Below are 8,192 nucleotides of genomic sequence, written 5' to 3'. Positions count from 1 at the left end.
GGTCAGAGAGAGAGGGAGACACAGAATCTGAAGCAGGCTCCAGGCTCTGAGCTGTCAGCACAGAGCCCGACACAGGGCTCAAACCCACAGACTGTGAGATCATGACCTGAGCCGAAGTCGGACGCTTAACCAACTGAGCCACCCAGGCGCCCCAACATTCGGTTTTTTAAAAATACATTTTAGGGGCATCTGGGTGGCTCGGTTGGTTAAATGTCTGACTCTTGATTTCGACTTGGGTTCGTTAGTTCGAGCCCTGCATCTGGCTCTGCACTGTCAGCATGGAACCTGCTTGGAATTCTCTTTCTCCCTCTATCTCTGCTCTTCCCCCCCTTGTTCTCTCTCTCTCAAAATAAATAAATAAACATTTTTTAAAAACCCACATTTTATCTTGATTTGTTTTGCCAACTGAGAGATGTTTTATTTTCAGCATCAGAAGCTCAAAATAATAAAAAAAAATAATATCATATTCAAGGCCACATTTTTTCTCCCATAATTTTTTTTTTTTTTTTTTTTTTTTAAATTTTTTTTTTTTCAACGTTTATTTATTTTTGGGATAGAGAGAGACAGAGCATGAACGGGGGAGGGGCAGAGAGAGAGGGAGACACAGAATCGGAAACAGGCTCCAGGCTCTGAGCCATCAGCCCAGAGCCCGACGCGGGGCTCGAACTCCCGGACCGCGAGATCGTGACCTGGCTGAAGTCGGACGCTTAACCGACTGCGCCACCCTCTCCCATAATTTTTAACAATTATTGACATTCCACTGAAGTGACTCAATGTGTATAAATATGAGATTTACATTTCCCTCCATCATTCATGTAAGAATACACATTTAGCAATGTGGCAGAAGACCTAAAAGCATACCTGTTTGTATATAAACTAAAAACAAAATCTGTGTCTTCCTATCCCAGTGGAACATTAGCATTCCTCATATTACTGATACTCATGATTTTGACCACAATTTCTAATAATATGTGGCACCAACTCTGAGAGTAAGTGAATGGTTATCAGATCAACATACCACTCTTCCTCTCTGTTTCAAAACCATGACAGGAAATGGAAAAAAGGAAAACCCCTCAGAGTTTTTGAGCTGGTGACGGTGTCCCTGACCAGCACAGGAAGGAAATGACCATGGAGACACCTGTGCAGTGGCTAGAGCCAGGCTTGACCCTTCTGGATGTCATGCAAATAGCACACACACCCACTCAGGGCGTGTAACACAGTATGCTGGGCAACATCCCACTGGGTCAGCAGAACATGGGAATTAGCAGTTCATCTCTCCCTCAGACTTTCTTTCTAGAAGCCTCATTTTGAATACAAACTGAAATACTTAAGGATGGCATATCTGTGGTTTGCTTCTAATTAATCCAGGAGTGGGGACAGGGGGCTGGATGAAACAGGATGGGTGTGAATTGGGACTTGTTAGGGCTGGGGCAGGATCATGGGAGGTCACTGTGCTATTCTGTTTGTGCATATATTTGTATTTTTCTATAACAAAGTTGTTTTTAAAAAGGAAGTTTCCTCCTTTTTTTCCTCCTTGGCACTTTCTAAATATCCAAATGTTAATCATGCTCTCTAAGCAAAAACTAAAGAGTGATCATCTCAGCAGAAATGACTCAACCCTAATCAGCCAGAAGTCTTACAAATGGGGGTGCCTGGGTGGCTCAATTGGTTAAGTGTCCGACTTCAGCTCAGGTCATGATCTCAGTTTGTGGGTTTGAGCCCAAAGTCGGGCTCTATGCTGACAGCTTGGAGGCTGGAGCCCGCTTCAGATCCTGTGTCTCCCTTTCTCTCTGCCCCCTCCCCTGCTCACGCTGTCACTCTCTCAAAAATAAACAAATGTTTTAAAAAGAAGTCTTACAAATGAACTCTATACATTTGTTCACTCCATGTATATTTATTGGGAAACTACACTGTACCAGGTCCCCTTCTGTCACCGAGGAGCAGCAGGGAGCAGATGTCCTATGGAGGGGCATGAGGGACACAAAATGTGGGCAGAGTGGAAAGCAGAGCCAAGTGAGGGTGGTCCTCAAGGGCTGGGGGTTCTGGGAAGCCACAGTGTGGCCAGGCCAGGCTGGGTTGGGTGGGTGGGCCTGCAGGTCTGGAGAGACTGTGGTTTGTATCCAGGAGACGTGGACACCTGCCTTTACATAGGCCTGACTAATCACTAACCACATCTTAACCACAGCTCACCATTTTACCAAGGGATAAAGAGGGACTCCACCCAACTGGGATGTTGGAGCCCCAGGGAGAAGACAGGAAGAACCCAGCTCTGGCCCTCTCCACAGCCTGGCAGCCAACAGGTGCCAAACAATTGGCCCAAGGAAGGCTGTGACATAGGTCATGCCCAGGGTACAGAGCTGGGCACTGCAGTAGCGGGAGGAGAGCACTTGGCCTCCAGTCCCCTGCACAGACAGGCTTATACCCTCTGAGAGGCAGAGGCTGACTTCCTTTCTCCTGGACTCCATAATGTCAGAACTGCCAAGTGCATGAAGGAGCCAAACAGTCCTCATGAGGACAGAAACCCAAGGCCCAGTAGGACAAGGGACTCTTCCATTGTGGCCCTGACTTTCCATATTCACACTAGAGCTGTTCACTTCTTCTTCCAGCAGATACTTACTGGGTGCCTACTCACCACCAGCAGATACTTACTGGGTGCCTACTTACCAGAGAAAGCAGACTCTGAGCAGCCCTGGGAGAAGTGAGTTGGGGACAGAGCCTACTCCAGACAGCAAGGACAGTCTGCTGTAGGGAAGGTTCTGTAGCATGTCCCGAATCTTAAGGGACCAAGAACAGAGTTGTCAAGATTCTTCAGAGGAGAGCAAGCAGGACCTAGTGACAACAGACAGACACAGGGTGCTGGGGGTGACAGAGAAGAAGGGGAGCTTCTCAGACTGCCGTTAGGTTGGGTGCATCCTTAGACTAGAGCTGTTAATATCCGTATCACATAAAGAACTGTTATAGCTCAGTAGAAAAAGGAAAGTAACCCTAAAGAAAAATGGGCAGGGGCGCCTGGGTGGCTCAGTCGGCTGGGCTGGGTGGCTGACTTCGGCTCAGGTCATGATCTCGCAGCTCGTTAGTTCAAGCCCCACATCGGGCTCTGTGCTGACAGCTCAGAGCCTGGAGTCTGCTTCGGATTCTGTGTCTCCCTCGCTCTCTGCCCCTCCCCCGCTCATGCTCTGTCTCTCTCTTTCAAAAATAAACATTAAAAAAATTTTTTTAAAAGAAAAATGGGCAAAAGATACAATTTTCTCATGAAAACTGGTTACAGCCAGTGGACATTTTAAAGGATACTTACATTTGCAAGTAATAGATGCAATGTAAATTAAAGTGTCGCTAAAATAAGACTTTTCACCCAACAGACTATGAAAAACTCAGAAAGGTAAAGTCCAGGACTGGGTAAAGGGAAATGGGCCTTCTGGAACAACTGGGCAATGTCTGTTAAAACTCTGAAGTGTGCACGCACTTTGACCCAGTGATTCCACCTGGAAGACTCCAGCCTGCCAAAATACTCACAAATGCCCACAAATGAAAACATGCCCTCAAGGACCCCCACTACAGTGCTACTTTTTAAATTTTTTTAATGTTTTATTTATTTTTGACAGAGTGAGAGACAGAGCATGAGCAGGGGAGGGGCAGAGAGAGGGAGACAGAATCCGAAGCAGGCTCCAAGCTCCGAGCTGTCAGCACAGAGCCCGACGCGGGGCTCAAACTCTCGAACCGCGAGATCATGACCTGACCCGAAGTTGGACGCTCAACCGACTGAGCCACCCAGGCACCCCAACACTGCTTTTTAAGAGCAGGAAATCTGTAGATAGCCTAGGCGTCCTGTAACAGAGGAAAAATTAAATAAATAGCGATGCATCTGTATAACAAGATACCATACAAGCATGGAAGAAAAAGTTGAAGGAATATGTCAACGGCGATGCCCTCCGGAAGACAGGATTGTAGGAGGAGACTTTATGATACAGAAACATCAGGAAAAAAATTTTTCAAAGCAAACAAGCTGCTGAGTTGGTGGTGTGGGTAAATGCTGAGTAAAATTTAGGTAAAATGGAAAACCATGTGTGCGTGCACATATGTACATATGCAGAACAGTACTGGGTCTGTAAGGGTATGTGTCTGGATGCACGTGCCATGGCTTAACATCTTTATGACAAGCATGCTCATGCATAACCTGTTTGACTCAATTTATTGTTTTTATTTTTATGTTTACTTATTTTGAGAGAGAGAGAGAGTGAGTGACAGAGAGCAAGCAGGGGAGAGAGACAGAGAGAGAGGGAGAGAGAGAATCCCAAGCAGGCTCCTCCACACAGTCCACGCAGAGCTCAATGTGGGGCTTGAACTCACAAACCGTGAGATCATGACTGGAGCCAAAACCAAGTCGGATGCTTAACTGACCGAACTACCCAAAGGTCCCATAACTTGTTTAATTTTAAAAAGGAAACTACCCAAGGTGGGCTGGAGCTGGCCACCGTTGTCCTATCCTAGTTTCTCATGGAGGGTTCCTCTTTCCAAGCAGCTCTGACTCCCAGCACCATAGGCATGTGAGGAGTCACCGGCTTCTTCCCTCTGCCCACATCTCAGCCCTGAGCTCCAACCCCATGTGACCAACTGTCTCAGCATTATCTCCCTCCACCTCTACCAGACCAAACACAGGGCTTCTCCTCCACATCAGGCCCTCCCTTCTGGTGCCCATCTCAGCACATGGCGGACCATCACCGTCACGCTGACCCTCCCTCTCCCTGACCCACATCCACATGGTCAGCAGCTTAGATTCTAGCTGTTAGACACACTTTTGTCCCCACCTCCACCCCAGACAGCCTCAGTGTCTCACCTATATGACAACTCCTGCCCCCCACTCACCCTCCACGCTGTAGCCAAAATGGTGCCTGGGAAGGGGAGGTGGATCCATAGCTACTTCCTGCTTCAGCTGCTTACTAGCTGTCCATTGCTCCTAGGACCAAGGGAAATTCTATAACAAGGCCTGGCAACATGCCCAGCCCACCTCCGAGCCACAATCCCCTCCCTTAGGACTCCATCACCCTGACCGCTTCAGGTCCCTGGCACTACACAAGCCCATCTCACCTTCCAGAACTCTCTTCTCCCTTTCTCCTTGGCATCCAGTTAGTCACGCTTCAGACTTCAACTGGGTAAATCCTTCTGTGAAGGAAGCCTTCCTCCCCCTAGCAGTTTCTACTATTCAAAGTTTTCCTAATACCTCATCTCTGTGCTTCAAAGAATGCCTCTCTGTTTGATATTCAGTATTTGTGTGATGTGAGATTCATGTCTGTCCCCCATCGCTCTGAGCACCGTGAAAGTAGAGAATTGTCACTGCACCCAAACACCCAGCACAGCGTTTGCAGCAGAGACAGGGTGCAGTGAGAATTGCATGGACCAAACATTTACATAAATGTTTAAATACCGCACATATTTTTAAACATACACAAAGAGTATGATGAATCCCTGTGTGGCCACTATCCGGCTTCGCTAACTATCAACATGCTGCCATTTCTCTCTCCACCCGCCACGCCTTTTTGCTTCTTTGTTCTTTTGCTTGTTCTACTCACAAAAACTTCACTATGTACACAGTGACACTTTTACACACACACACACACACACACACACACACACACATGGACAGGAGGAGCTTTGTGTATCTGCTCGGAACACACACCATGAGCAGCCATCACGCAGCACACGGGGAGTGCCACAAAGGGCCATCTGCTTCCCACATACTCGGTTTCTCAAGAAGCTGAGACTGGACCCCTCAGAAGAGCTGCCTCGTACCTCAGGTGGAAAAGTTATTTGGCTGTAAGCCGAGTATCTCCCAGTGCGCTGTCACACCCTTCCCGACCCGAACAAACACAAAGAGACGCGTCCCATCAAGTCACCTACTTGGCTGAACTGTGCACCTGGTCACCCTCTGAGAAGCTTCCTTCGTGGGTATTTTTCTCCCCTACACAAAGCATGCCTACGGAGTAAACGGAGAATGACAAAAACAGGAAAGCCCAATTTTGCAGAGACTGAGGAGCCAAGGCCTGCCTGATAACGGGGCCCAAACTCGTAACTCGGATCCCAAAGAAAACAAACGATGCCATGGTTTCTGTGTCCACTTCCAAACTAAGAAATACACTGCAGGGAATAAATCACAGTTTCACAGATAGGAACTGCTAGCACTTACCGATCATATAATGAATAGGGACAAATGTGTTTATCCTTAACAGTCACAAATAATTTCACAGCTGTTAGTTTTGGCAGCCACCGCTTTGGAGGCAGTATGGGCTCGTGACACACATCTCCATCACCGGCTCAGGCAAAAATCCCATATGCCAAAGGTATGTAATTGTCCGGAGGAAAAAGAGGCTTACGTAATAAGATTTTTAATACTTAAGAGTTCCTGGGTGGCTCAGTTGGTCAAGTGTCAGACTTCAGTTCATGTCACAATCTCACGGTTTGTGAGTTCAAGCCCTGCATTGGGCTTGCTGCTGAGTGCCGAGCCCGCTTCGGATCCTCTGTCTCCCGCATGCGCGCACTCTCTCTTTCTCAAAAATAAATAAACGTTAAATAAAAAAAAAAAAAAAGATTTTTAATAGTCAACACTTAAAAGCACATGAAAGTATTTTTTTAAGACCAATAGTAAATTCAGAGATGTGTGAGGATCAATGCTTTATCCATTTACCAATCCAGATCACATGGCCGCTTCCCACTGACTCTGTCAGGACACTAGGCACAACACTGCAGACAAGCCCAGGTTGTCTGTGCTTCTCCTGTGGCCCCCACCGAACCAGCTTACCTCCAGCCCTTCTGCTCTAAATGCTGCCCTGCCCCCCACCCTCCAGCCCCCCAGCCACCAATAGGCTCCATCTCTACCACCATTATTTATACCTAAGAGTCTGGAAGGCCAGACACTGGCAAATGACGCTATGTGGTCAGAGAGGTGGCCCTCAGCCTTCCCAGATTAAGCCAGTAGCTGAGAAACTCAGAGGTGTTTGAGTCATTGGATCTTATTTTTTGCGGGTGGGGTGGGGGGAGGCATTTCAGAAAATCATCTTCTACACACATGCCAAATCTTTCCGAGTTTTCAAACTAACACCATTCGCTGAACCGACCGCACTGCTGCCTACCTTGGGATGCTGGCTCAGATGTTTCCCCCGAGGGCAGAGGCCAACGCTCCTTACTGCCTCGGCTTCCGCAAACCCCAGGCTGCACAATTTGTGTGTGCCCTCAAATCCTCCAGCAAATTCCCATTTCAGTTCCGTCGAGGAGAAAAGCTGCCCCTTATTTAACTTGAACAATAAAGAAGGATAAGAAGGTGTGCCGCGATCTTGCAAACAACAAAAACAAAACAGTTTTGGCTGCTGAATGATTGCTGTTCCTAGTTAAGATCTCAAAGACAAATCCTATCAGGGGTGATGTGCCTAGGGGTCAGGAGCTGAGGTTCTGGGCCTAATATCCTGAGTTCAATTGCTGGTTCTGCCTCTCACTGACTAAGTGACTTGGACCCGTTACTCTACCTCGCTTCTACCTCACTCCATTACTCCCCCTCACTCCAACCTTCCTCCCCCTCGCTCCCACCTCACTCCATCTCAATCCAAATTTACTTCACTCCAACTTTATTCCACCTCACTCCACCCCATTCCAATCTTACTCCAACTTTACTATCAGTAAAAATAGTGATAATGATCACACCTAACTCGTGAGGTGTTGCAAAGATTAAATGAGAAAATGCACACGAAGTACCTATGGACGCATAACCCCTGAACAACACCGGTTTGACCTGCATACGTCCACTTAGACAGGGATTTTTCTTGATAAATACCAAAGTGTAAATGTATTTTCTCTTCCTTACGATTTTTTTTTCTCCAGCTTACTTTCTTGCAAGAATACCATCTACAATACATATAACACACAAAATAATTAACTAAGTGTTCATGTTATCAGTAAGACTTCTGGTTGACAGTAGGGCTATTCATAATTAAGTTTTGGGAGAGACTTAAGTTACATATAGATTTTTGACTGTGGGGAGTTTGATGTCCCTACCCCCATGTTGCTCAAGGATCAACTGTACTATGTTTATGAAGCATGCAATAAATATTAACCACATTTTTATTAGTCTTTGAAGATTTGAAATTCAGTTAAAAATTATGAATAAAACTCAAACTTTATTTATAAATTAATATATGATAAATTAT

The 8,192-nt window shown here is 46.6% G+C and overlaps 1 long non-coding RNA gene across 1 annotated transcript; it reads right to left on the bottom strand.

Annotated features, from left to right (window-relative positions):
- Positions 1–3,717: 3,717 nt before the first annotated feature.
- Positions 3,718–7,530, bottom strand: LOC123587977. Its single transcript, XR_006707637.1, has 4 exons — positions 7,125–7,530; positions 5,896–5,971; positions 4,864–4,954; positions 3,718–3,825 (listed from the first exon to the last, which is right to left on the bottom strand). It is a non-coding gene; the product is annotated as an uncharacterized LOC123587977 (long non-coding RNA).
- Between the last annotated feature and the right edge of the window lie 662 nt (positions 7,531–8,192).

The sequence above is a fragment of the Leopardus geoffroyi genome, chromosome D3 (genome assembly GCF_018350155.1).
Source record: "Leopardus geoffroyi isolate Oge1 chromosome D3, O.geoffroyi_Oge1_pat1.0, whole genome shotgun sequence".
In the NCBI taxonomy this organism is placed as follows: domain Eukaryota; kingdom Metazoa; phylum Chordata; class Mammalia; order Carnivora; family Felidae; genus Leopardus; species Leopardus geoffroyi.
This window is presented reverse-complemented; position numbering and strand designations above follow the sequence as displayed.